We start from the raw sequence: 13,321 nt of genomic DNA, 5'->3' as shown, positions 1-13,321 counted from the left end.
GCAGTATTTTAAGTCTTCCTTCCCCCAAATGACAAAACAGCACCACGTAAATCGAAACTTTAAAAAATGGAGCAAAAAACAGGCAGCTAAACGCATAAGAAAAAGCCAAGCTTTCCCACCAATAGCAGAAAGGAAAGCTAAAGAACAAGACTGAACAAAAGTTTAGAATGTGAATTTTGTTGTTTAAAGAAAATTAGGGTAGGTTATATAGGAACAGGCTGGGACACAGCTGTTTCACTATCACGTGTGGCAGTATTTTGGATCACCGTGGGGGAAAAATCCAGCACGTTGTTTCAAATCAGGGGCAGCATGCTGAAGTCTGCAATCTGGTGCCCCTCCTGGGCCTCTCTACCGATACCAGACAGAATAAACCCAGTAAGGAATATTGATTCAATCTGGTCTGTTCTGTCAGTTCGAAAAATAGCCCTGGGTATGCAAATAAAACCTATCCCCAGACACACGCGCGCGCAAAAAGAAGACTAGAAATTTCCCCTCCCCCAAGTCATTAAAGATTGTTGGGGGGGGTGGGGGTTGGTGCTGATTTATAATCAGAATATTTTATAAAATGTTGGCAGGAGACCCACTGCTGATCTGTCCACTTCTCAGTCCCCAAAGAATTCCAAGGTTTGCCTTGCCTGTTGGATAAAACAGCAAAGACTTTTTCAACCCCCTAAGCAAAATGTACCAAATAAAACCCCTTCTGATTTACAGATTTCCCTGGGAAATCCCGTTCACTTCGAAAACTTGGGCTTGGTCAGAACTGGAAAGATTTAGGAGTGCTAGTCCAGCTGCAGGGGTAGAGAAATCTGTGCTCAATGCCTTTATTTATAATTATACGTACATATATATATATAATTAGACACCAGCAAATCTCTGCATTTGCTGATTTGCAAACTAAAGCTATCACGGATCTGGCAGGAGAATAGACAGGGGAAGGAAAAGCTTGTGGAGTCCTTCAAAGCCGGGTGCTTAAGACACAGCTTTTTAATGCTATTGATTCCTAACAGTCAATACTTTTTTTCAATAAGAAAGTCTCATATTACCCTATTCCCCTCCCTACGCCTCACAATGAACTTCGTTAGGATGAAAAAAAGCACTTAATGGCTTTCTTTTAGCTCTCTTTTTTCATGCTTCACTGCAGTCTTTCTTCCCAGACAAGGGTCCCCTCTGCCATGCTAATAACTGATAAACAAACAAGGAGGGAGTGGGCCAAATTTCTCTCTGGTGTAACAGCTTCACTGGAGAGACATCCTGTTTTAATTTGGCCTACTAAGTCTGGTTTCTTTGCAATTAATAAGAAGTGCTAGCCAAGTCAGCCTACTGCCTTGATGGTGATTTGCTTCTGTTCTAGCTTGGAAAGCAAATTTACTAAAGACTTTTGCTGGTTCTTCATTCAAGTTGCAGCTCTATGAATAATTCAGTCAACAATGCTCTCAATGGACCAGGCTTTGAGGTATCTTCAGGTCCTCCCTCACTGCTGAACCTTAATTGTATCAATCTTTTCTGCCAGAGTGTTGTAAGCGGACCTTTCAAAAAGTAGTTGTTGGTGCCTGATTGGAAATGTCATTTTTTGAGACAATCCCATGAAACATCTCTTATTTTAGCGAGGAAATAGGTGAAATGACAAGAGCGCCTCAGTTGCTGCCAGCTATAACACAGCCAATGCACCAAGCTCCCTGGCTCCCCAGTAATGTAGAAGCTGTCCCCGCTGAAAGGCACTACCAGATCTCATCTGTGGAGCGAGCCATCCACGTGAGCCATCCCAACGAAGCCTGCCCGCGGAGCAGCATCTTAACAGGGAGCTGAAGCTTTCATACACTGGGCCCTGCACCTTCTTCTGAGTTGCAACACCCGTTCATGTAAAGAGAAAGCTCTGCCTCTAGAGGACGTGCTCCTCCTCTCTCAGGATCTGGGACTGGAACACAACTTGCATTTATCTACCGACTTCATTTCTTGATTAAAAATGTTCTTGGGGAACTGTCGCTGAAACTTCTCCTCCTTCTCTCCATTCCCCAATTCAGTCTGAGTTATTCTCATCTAGAAATCTACTTGCATGTGAAGGGAGGACTGCTATTTCATCAACAGGTTGTGAACCAGGACTAAATGATCAGGACTGATTACCAACTGAGGCTGCTACAATTTTCCTTCTCCCTCCACCCCATTAAGTGAAAGCTTTTTGTTATGTTTCAGCTCCTTTAAAATAGTTCAGTCTTCTACTCCACTGATGGTCCAGATCATATTTGTATTTAGATGTATTAGTACAACATGCTTGTATTCACTGTTCTGTAAGAACAGTAATTGCACTAAGGGAACCAAATGCAGTACGAATATCAGACCCCCTGCACAAGTCGTCTCTGTCCTGTTTGGGGTTTGCATCTAGAAAGCATGTCTGCCTCAGCTAATAAGGCATGACCTTGTGGGGTTGCATTACAAAATGCCTGAGTAGTACCAGGGATTTTCAGTGAAAACAACAGCAAGTGCAAATATCACCTCCCCTTTCGACCTAGCCCCAAAGCACAAGAAATATTTCATGCCTCTGCAAAGGTGTTAAATGGTCTTTTTGGTGATACGTTGGAGGCAGTGCAGTATGCAACCACTGCAAAGATAAAAAAAAAAAGTCTTAACAGAAAGCACTGGGAATGTGCTAGCTCCTTAGCAAAACTGCGACTCATCCTCTATGAGGCTGTCTTTTGGCTCCCTTCTGAAATAAAGGAGTTGTACAGTTTGACACATTAATATTTATTATGGCTTGCAGTATAACACCAGTTTTCTACCAAAGATGTCTCTATTACAGAAAAGACCTGCGTTATAGCATGAGCTGCGCCTATGCAAGGATGCAGGGGTTTTTTTCTGATAACACATTTTGCACTAAGTTCGGGAGTCTCTGTACATTGAAAATTTCTTTTACAGCTATGTGGCATTTATGATGACAAATGGCCTTCGTCTCCAGTTGAGGGCCTGTCTAACGACTGTTCCAGGAGCTACAGGCCCATATGCATATGGTTGTATGCGCATGCATTCCCCTGCACCAATTTTTATAGCTCGTGATTATAAAAACAAACCAAATGATAGACAGGACTTATTCAAACTAAAGGGGTCCAGGTGGTTGAGGGGGTGGGTAAGAGCATTGGTTCATTTGATTTCTGGTGCAGGGCTGGGCAATTATATTGGGCGGAGGGCCGCTTCCTGAGTTTTGGCAAGCCGTCAAGGGCCGCATGACAGGCAGCCAGGGGCAGATATATATTCATTTTCTAAATTTTTTCTATCTGCGGGCCAGATAGGCCACATTTTGCCCACCCCTATTCTAGTATCTAGGACTCTTGAAACATTCTCATCAGCTAGTCAGATTGGTTACCTAACAAGAAATGTTGGTTTCAACTCAGGCCCCAAAAGATACTAGCTAGCTATTGTAAAACCCACTGTCACAACAAATACCCCTCTTAAAAGGGCTAAAAACACCAATTTGTAGAATTTTCCAAAATTTTGCCCTGGCTTTTTAGCCATGTGCCTACTTAATATTCATATGTATACGTACACACTGACCTCTGAGTTCCCAGTGCAGTTGCTTTCTTGCTCAGCTTGCTTAGTGAAGTGAGGTTTCTGAAAAGTTGTTGGCATTACCCTTGTGCCATTTTCAGCAGGGAAGTTCATGACTGACAGCCAGAGAGACCAAGGAATTTTTTCACCTGAGAAGTCTATTAGAAATTAAGTGTATTTGTGGGTTAATGTGAGGGGCGTTCGCCCTGTGGTTGGGGGTGTTTCACTGTATTATGTGTATTATTTCAGAAACCCTGGTCATGGCGCATGACTTCATTGCGCTAGGCACTGCACAGACACAGAACAGGAACACGGGCCGTGCTCCACCCAGTTTACAGTCAGAGCATAAGGCAAGAAAAGGGTGCAGACATACGAGGAGAACGCAAGGAAGCAAGAAGAGGCTGTATCAGCCAGCATGACAGGCAGTGGTCTCAGCGCTCCAAAAAGTTAACTATTCACAACGGACAACGAGAGCTTGAAGGAGGATGCTGAAGACAGATCATGACCTGACTTTGCAGATATTATGAGCAGCAAATCCCAAGTGAGAGAAGCAAGACAGCAAAACAGAGGCAGAAAGTTCAACAAGTGGACAGTACAAGGTGCTATCGTCAGCTGAGGGAGGACAAGTAGCTTTTGTTTGACGCAAGGGAGAAGGGCTGGCAGTGAAGGGGTAAGAGGTGGAAAGGCCCAAGCGACAAGATAAGAAAGTGCTCTGTGCAACGTAATCCTGGACGGATGTGAGCTTGCATTCACCAAGGCCAGAGGAAAGAATGTGCCTGTACTCCAGACACGAGCGGACAAGAACCTAGGTGGGAGTCTGGGCTGTATCCTTCAGGGGCTGTATGGAAACAATATGCAAGAGTCACATCTGGCCTGGGCATGAGAAGCTAGAGTGGGGTCTGAGTCCAAGACAAGGCCCAAGCAACAGGCTTGGGCAAAGGCAGCAGTGCCTCTAAAGATTTCAGTCTGCAGGGTTTGCTAGTCCAGTGATTTTTATGAGCACCGGATTCAATGGTAAAAAGAGGTAAGTGGGTATCTGACATCTATCCAAACAGCCTATGTTAAAGCCAAGAAAGGGATGTAGAAACATGAAAAGCAGTGATGGAAGCCAGAAGCATCTTATTTCACTGTGCAGCTAAGACCGTAGAGGAGACTATTTTAAATGCCACCTGGGTGCACCTGTTTTATGTCTCTTGGACATGTATCTGCTTACTTTTCTCACCCAAACCAGGGCTTTCTCAGATTGACCCTGCAGTCTGTACAGCTATGAGATTTGATTTGATTTCACGTCACCCCTCAAAACTGTCAGCTAAATACTCCATCCATAACCTTCACTGCAGTGATAAAAAAAAGCAGAAGATGCCACCTTGATTTTGTTTCCCAGAGTAAACATGTTACTGCAAGTAGGATACCCCCCCCACCCCCACCCCACACACCCTTCCAGTGAATTCAGAAATTGCAGGAGAAGGCTAAACACCAAAGCCCTCAAGGTCACTTTTACAGTATCACTTTTCAGACGATAACTGCACTTGGATGAATTAAGAAAAGGGAAAGGAAAGAAGAAGTGGCAAGGACACCAAATTGATCTCTCTTCCCACTGTGCTGTCAGCGTTACCATACCCCTTCGGGCTGTGCTGTTCCTTCCACCTCATCAAACCAGGCACACAGCTGCCAGGACACGCTGTACCAGATCAGGGAACTAACCCCTCCGAGTCCCTCCCAAAGAAGGGTCTCTCTCTTTTCCTCTCTCCCACTTCTCTTTTCATTGACTGACTGGTAAGATTCTGCCTGATTTCATTGAGAGGCTTTTAAAATCTTATTCTTTGCTATTAGTATTGATCAGCTTTGTCCTCTTAATGGTTTTTTTCCCCCTTCTCCTGGCTTGTTACATCACCAGGTCATCTATTCCTCTTCAGAGTTCTTTGTTTGGATTCATAAAGGTAACTACAGCGACTGACCAGCTCTGGCAGGAGGCGCTAATCTGTTGTACAGCAAAAAAGCATCACATTTCCATGTCGGAGAGACCATTCCCAATGAAGAAACATTAAATAATCTGGTTGGTGCGTTTGTTTGCATTAAATATTAAAGCTAAAAACAAAAAGAAAAGAAAAGAAAAAAAGGAAAGAAAAGAAAAGGGAGTGCAAGGGAGGAAAAAACCCATGCATGACAAGGCTTCTGCAGGGAGAATCTGAGTACACAAGTCTCATGCAACCGACCCTCCATCTCTGGAGACCTGCATTCTCAAGTAGATTAGAAACCCAAAAATAGTCACGAGTGTCTTAACTTGAACATAGCATTTTTACAGACTAACACAAGAGCTCATCTAACATGAAATGCAACCACTTCTGGGAAGGAACAGAACAGCAGTTTAACAGTACCCAGCAATACCACCCAACAGCACGGCCCCAGGCATGGGAGAAAAAGCGAGTGCATGTGCTAATGGAAAACACGGGGGAAAGTTTAGGTTGAATGAACTGTTGTTACAAATAGCCCAAACTGCCTAGTGATTAGCCTCAGCATTATAAAACGGCACTGAAATCATTGCAATATTACAAGGGATCAGAACCCCAATGTCACACCTCGTCTGCAAGATCGCACTGCCAACATGGTGCGGCAGCCTCAACCCAGTACTGGACTGATTCAGAGGAAATTGCTGTTCAGAATCACAGCTTCCTGCCGCACGGACACTCTCCACCGAGATCGCTGCTCCAGACACGGACCCAGCTCCCTAACCCTGTTTATAGTGTGAGGGCTGCACCAGGTGGTCCGGGGGCAGGCCATTAATTCGGTACTTGCAATCTTGTCTTTCATGGAATTTATCCATTGCACAATTTAGCTCAGATGTCAGAGACTTGCTGTGGGAGGGAGAACTGTCTCCGAAACAGATGATAGTTTTCTTGCCTTTCCCCCCCACATTGTTAGGAACTGCTCTTGGCTATTTCACTGCCTCATCCAAAGCCCCCAGTCTTTAGAATGATTTGGTTCCAGTCTGTTGCCATGGAAGAGGAATTTGCTGCAACTTTTAACCTGCTTTGTTGGTTCTGCCACCTGCGGTTTGACATTCAGTTCCCTCATTCATATCAGCTCACCAATACCACCCGTGGGGTTTGTTTAGCAGCACCTATTATTGTGCAATATGAAGCTCAAAGGCAGCTCAGACTCTGGACCATGCCCTGCAGCGCGGGCGTCGACACAAGGCATCTCTAGTGACGGCTGAGCTACTACCTGGAAAATGTTACTCGCGATACCCTGAGTCACAACTCAGGAGCAGTTCATTATGCCAACTACGAAGGAATTAATTTGGTAGCCAAGACCCTTACCATTCCCTGACTGCACCCAGAGACATGCCTATAATCAAGCTGACCTAGTGTCTCAGCCAGTAAGAGAGAAAGTGTGTCATTTAAAGTGGAGTCCTAGAGCTCGATGGAAAGTAGCGCGTAAGAAATATACCATTTTTAAACATAAAGTAAAAAAAAAAATGGATTTTCAGCAGAAAGTTTCTCACCTGGGAATACAAGTTATAGCAGAGGACAAGAAACAGGGAGCAAATGGGCTGGAGAACACTTCAACATAGCCTGAACATGAATATCCAGTCCAAGAGGTTTTGTCTGAGAAAAGCAGTTTCTGGTAATTTTACTGCAAAGGCATTTTCCTCTGAAAATGAAATCCAGACAGGACATTACTGATGGTCCACATCATATTTTCAATAAATGATGAACCTTCACATCCCGTGAAATATGAAAGTGGAAAGCTGCATTCTATTATATGCAGGAAAGCATCCTCCTCCCCACCCCCCATTTTTTTTTTTTGCTTAAGTATATTCATTATCAAAGGTATAATGCCCTTGAGAAGCTGAGGCAGTTGGTTGTATTGCTGTGCAAGGAATTTAAGATACTTACTGAAGTTTTCACAAACGATGATGCAGAGATGTGTAGCACTGTCTTCCCAGACCCCCCAATCCATCTATCCAGCGCTGACACCCGAGCTGTAGAAAGACATCCTTGTCAAATTACTTACGTATTGCATACATGATGAGATGGCGCTCCATTTCTAGCACGGAGCTGCAGGAGTTGGAAATTAAAGCAGAAAAGCTCAGGACCTCTTATCACAGACTCTCGGGGCTCCATGTAACGGCCATCTTATGGACAATATTGAGGGTTTTCCCTTTGGACTGAATGCACAGAACAAGTAAGAAAACACAATGATGGACAAGAATTTTCCTATACAAAAGTTACGCTTCCCTCCTGGTGCCTCTCACAGCATTAATGTAAAGTGGGCTTTAAAAGTTAGCTGTTTGAGAGGTGCAAGTTATAACCATACTTTCTACAATCTTCATGCATCAATAACATGAACATAAGTCCAATACAGACTACCATCAAGAAAGGGACCAAACTGTCTCAAGAGACCAATTTAAGACATTCTTAGCATTTTCAGAATAAGGTTATCCAGTCTTTAGTCAAACACTCATCCTCTATTCCTTTTATTATTCCGTCTTTCACCATGTTACAGTCTCTCTTCCTATATGGGTAGCTATATAACACGTATAACTGATATTTTTAATATAGGCAAATGTTACTTTCTCACATAAGATGCAGTTGCTGCACTTGACATAATGATAAAGAATTAGTTATCTCCTCAAAAATAACACCGGCTCCTATAAGCCAGATTGTGCTCTTAGCTAAATGGATATGAAAGAGTAACTCAACTGACTTCAGCAAATCATGCCCATGTAACTGAAAGCAGAATTTGGTCCAAAGTGATCAGGGAATTGATCTTGCATTTTGTAATTGCTACACTTTGTTAATAAATGACACTGCGTATTTTCACAGCCATGGCGGGGTCCGAGGGAAAGTTGGGATTGTGCTAGCATAATCCGTGACGACTTCTTAGAGGAAGTCACATAAAATCATGTGAAAAATTATGAACCTGTTTATCACCCATGTATTTTTTGTCTAATGAATGTCATATTTCCTACTCATCGCCTGCTTATAGAAATGAGTGTTCCTCCTGAAATTCGCCAGCTACGCCATCTTCCCCCAGCAGTGAGATATTTCAGTCAATAGCACGAACATAGTCGGAATTAGCCAATTGGCTGCTTTTTTTTTTTCTCCTAGGGTTTAATGCTAATGGAATGAGCTATCTGGACTCCTTTCTTGTCATCTCAATTAGTTCAGAACAGTTTGTGCCATTTGAAGCATGAGGGATGGTTTATTTGCCTAACCTACAGATTTGGAACACCCAAATTCCTCCGAATTAATGGTGCAAATTCCAGCAGGGTTGATTCAGTCCTTCTTCCATGTGAAGCACATCAAATACATCGTTCAGAGTTTACTGGATGCAAATCTGCCAGATGAGACTTTTTCAGCTCAGCTTCAGTACAAACATGAAGGATCAGCTTTTCTGGTCAAGTCCTTCTGAAATCAGCATAGTTAAATTTTGGTGGGAAAGATGGTGCAAGTATATTTAAGGCCGTGTGACTCGGACCTCTCCCTAGTTGCCACGTAGATCAGCAGTGGGGACGTCTTCCCATAAGCAGCAGTTGGGAATTGCTGGGAGATAGAGATCGCTCCAATATGTCCCCAGTTTCCAGGCGCCAGGAAGGAGGATAATTTAGGAGTCAGGACAGTGGTCCTACTTTGTCCAGAGATTTTCCAACATCTGCTTCACAGAATCCTCAAGTAGTTGAAGCCACAAGTGCGGGGCCCTCCTTGCTCCAGCTACCCAGAGTAGGACTGGTAGTGTCTTGCTGCCTATATGTCCTTTCCTTTCCCTTCACTAGCATGTATACTGCTAGTTAGGATTTGTAAAGTGCCATATAAATCTGAATGCAAGATATTATTAGCATCATTTCGAGAAACTAAAAAACTATGGAGTCCGTAATAGCAACTTGGACATTACAGCCCCTTAATCAGAGCTTTTTAAGACGCAATCTTCTCAAAGTAATGAGTGGTAGGGAAGATACAAAAAAAAAAAGGGAAGGAATTGTATCTATACCTCTGAAGAGCTAGGTCATCCTTGAGTCCATTCCCTGGAAAACAGCCACGCTACCCCAGGTCAGTGGTCCGTCCTGTTGGCTAAGTCATGCGTGAAAATTAGGAGAAAGGAAACCTCTGAGGAAAGCTGAAGCTATAATGATTGTACTGGTAATTTCGGTAGGTGGCACTCATCAGCTAATGCTCCAGCACGATGCTAGAGGGCACTGTGCTGCTGAAGGTTTTGCCTTTGGATGGTACAAAAAGCGTTAAGTGCAAGTCTGTGCTGTTTGTGGCCACTAACCATCTCTTGGCACTTGGTGCAAAATTAGCATTAACCCCTGGGTCTTGGACAAATTAATCTGTGGAGTTTCATACTGCTGTCCTACTGTTTCCTCTCTGCAGTTACAATCAAATATAGGATTCATTTTCATTTCCTGAACAGTGCAATTGGGTTGTGTTGCTAAAGAGCTATAGATCCCAGTATATATGCAGCCAGTAAAACACGTTAGGCTAAAAGATGCTCTATAATTATATCAATTACAGAATGTTTTTCAACTTTCCATCTTTCATGCATTCCTTCCTCAGTAGGTAGACAAAGAATTGAATTCGTTTTCATAGACACCAGGGCTGGAAGGGACCTCAGAAGATCCAGGGGCAGGAAGTCAGCTAGGGTCAACAAGATAGGTGTCCAGATGTTTCAGAGTAGGTGCCTGCGCCAGCTCTGGCGGAAGTCTATTCCAGGCCTTGGGGGCTCCGACAGTACAGAAGTTTTTTCCTTATGTGTGGCCTGAAACGGTCTTGGAGGGGTTTGGACCATTGGGCCTCGTCTTCCCTTGGGGTGCTCTGGTGAACAGACGTTCCCCCAGATCCTGATGCACACCCCCGATATACTTCAACCAAAGTGCACGCTTTCGTCTGACAGACGAACCTGCTCCTGCTCCTTGTTTGTGTTTGTAATGTGCCTCTGGCACAGCATTAAAATTTGGCCAGTTACATCCTAAAAGAACTTCTACAAGACAAGAATTCTTCTCCTAGGATGAAAAAGAAGGGTTTCAAAAAGATCTTTTAAAACACACAAAATAGGCATATTTCTTACAAGTAAGCACTCCAATCAACCCAATCAATAGGTCGGTGGTTTTCAGTATCTATCTCTTCAGATGCTCATAAAATACCCACCACAGGAGTCTGTAATTCGATATTCTTTCCATTTAATTTAATAAGGTGTAAAACTGAAGCAACAAAAATCTGACCACGTATAGAAAACTTATCAAATTTTTTTCCATGTTTGCCGGAGGTGAAGAATCAAGACCTCTTCTGTCCTGTCCTGTACAGCCCATGGGGGAAAAAAAAATCAATACCGTCTTTTAGGACCATTATATTTCTCAGTGCTCCAATGCTATCTCTATAGCCCTCCTTTCACTTACGGCAGACCCAGGGAGCAAAACCCTGGCCATATTGAAGTCAGCGACAACACTTCCATCTACTTCAAAGGGTCCAAGATTTCAATGACTGTGGAGAAGCAGTAAGATCCTCAAGGTGGTGGGACTCGCTCAGGGTGGTCGACGTTGTTTTCTGACTGAGCACCGGTGTCTCAAAATGTGCTCTGATAACAAATGCAGCCCCGGTGCAGTTAGTGACAGAGGGAGCGCAGCGGGACAGCCCACCCATAGGAGAAAGAGCAATCAGACTACCAGCCAGAACACGTTGCTCTTGTATCTGTAACCCAAAGCTCCACAGCTCCTATATTTAGTCCCTCCTTTCCCCCCACACCACAAAAACTGCACTGTCTGGAGTTTACAGAACCTGATGTCATTAATATCATTGATGCCACGGGCCAAAGTCAGTCTGGGTGTAAGCGGATGTAATATGCACAATGAATGAAGCTAGAAGCAAGTATGAATTATAGCAGTTAAGACTACTTTCGATCCAGTTCAATTTCACCCTGCGTTTGATGGGAAGGACGTGCGAGATGATCACGTTTTCCTTTTCAAAATCCCGCATGCAGCAAACCAGCCCCATTTAATTCTCTCAGCCGTAACAACACTCCCACATCAAGATTTTCTCCCAATTGATTCCAATGCATGCAACGTAGGGTTCAATTTTGGGAACAAGGAAACTGGATCAGTGGGATTTTGGATTCCCAAAACTCCAGTTGGTAACTTATGATCTTCCTGGGTACAATTATACATGGAGGTTTCTCTCCACAGGAGGTGAGCATGCATGGATTGTAGGAGGCTAGAAACTGGACAAATCTGAGTTTCTAGTAGTAGGCTTCAATTTTGTAGCAGCTGGACTGACCCCCGGGGTCACCCGGCATTCCTACCTCTGGGTTATTCACCATCCTGATCCAAATCCAGTGGCTTGGGACTGTCACCGTAACTCAATAATAGTCTTTCTCTTTCTTGGGAATTTACCATACCTTGTTGTTATCATATAGTACTCTAAGATTCATCTCCAAGCGCATTACAAATCAGCGGAAGTCTTCCATGTGATGTCAGTGGGAGTTACATTAAACCCTAAATGCTCATATGAAAAACTGGGTTCTTAACAGTTTGGGGATCTTCAGCCAACATCCATTCACCACTTCATTAATCTAATGCTATTGTGTTTACATCAGCCTTGTTTATCCGATGCGTGCTTAGTGCCATCTTGGCATGAATATGAATTATGCAAATTTGGGGGATATACTTTAATAGTGGTCCCATCTGCTAGGGTCTTTTATTATAGAGAAGTGTGAATGCAGTTGCCATGCAATACACACTTACACACAGCAACCACGAGTTACAAAAACATGGGAAAACATCTCATACGTCTCTCCTTATTTGTATTTCACATTCAGCATTTTCTGTGGCCAATTTTAATGTTAGTTGATATGTTTTTACACAAATCAAAATTGGAGTGAAAAAGCCCAACAGCCACATACCTGTTCCTTGACAGCCACAGGCTATTACCCTGCCAGTGTGTGTGACATCGGCACCAGAAATATAAGGGAAATAATGTAAATCTTAACCTGGAGGCTCTTATTTAGAGCTCACTATACAAGATTCTGTGTATTGAAATTAATTAAATCAAACCAGAGTAACTAAGTGGAGAGTCAAGCCGTTGATAATTGATATTTATATCAAGCCTTTCATAGGTATTCCAACAAAGCTGACCTAATAAGCAAAGGATAATAGTAGCAAAGCATGATTTATTCTCCCCCCAATCCTATGTGTGATTTTTTTTTATAACAGACTACTCTGCTTAAGAGTATCTTGCAGACAAGCACAAAAGACATTTACCTTTTCCCCCTGTGACGTGCAGTGACATGGATCCAGTATTATCCTTATTGTATCTTCAGAGACTAGTTAATTCACTTGTATTTGTGCTCTGCTATTTGTGAAATACTAATCCTCTCTCTTGAGCAGGTCAGTGTCATGTGAGTGTTTCAGCATTACACTCACTATAGCTATCGAGATCTATATAGCTATGAACACCCAACCATGCAAACATAAAGAGGCCTCCCCTTTGAGTACAAATCTCAGTTCAGCTTCAACTCTGAAATTACAGCCTAGCGCCTCTGTGCTACTTGGCAGTGTTATGTACTACTATTCCCTTTTTTTGTGGTAACAAGTTCTCTTAATTTATTTCCCAGACAACATGCATATGGGCTTTTTGTTCCTAAGAACTGTGTGCCCCTTTCTTTTGCCTTTTCCTATGTCTGCCTGCAGTTCCAGGTCAACAGCTAAGAAAAATGTATTATTTTAATTACCAAAAGATACAGACCGGATTGAAATAACAGCCTGTCAAACCTAGATGTCCTAGACAGT

This window comes from Crocodylus siamensis, chromosome 11 (genome assembly GCF_052110815.1).
Source record: "Crocodylus siamensis isolate JL-2025a chromosome 11, ASM5211081v1, whole genome shotgun sequence".
Classification (NCBI taxonomy): Eukaryota; Metazoa; Chordata; order Crocodylia; family Crocodylidae; genus Crocodylus; species Crocodylus siamensis.
The sequence above is the reverse complement of the archived record's forward strand: the minus strand, read 5'-3'. Positions refer to the sequence as shown.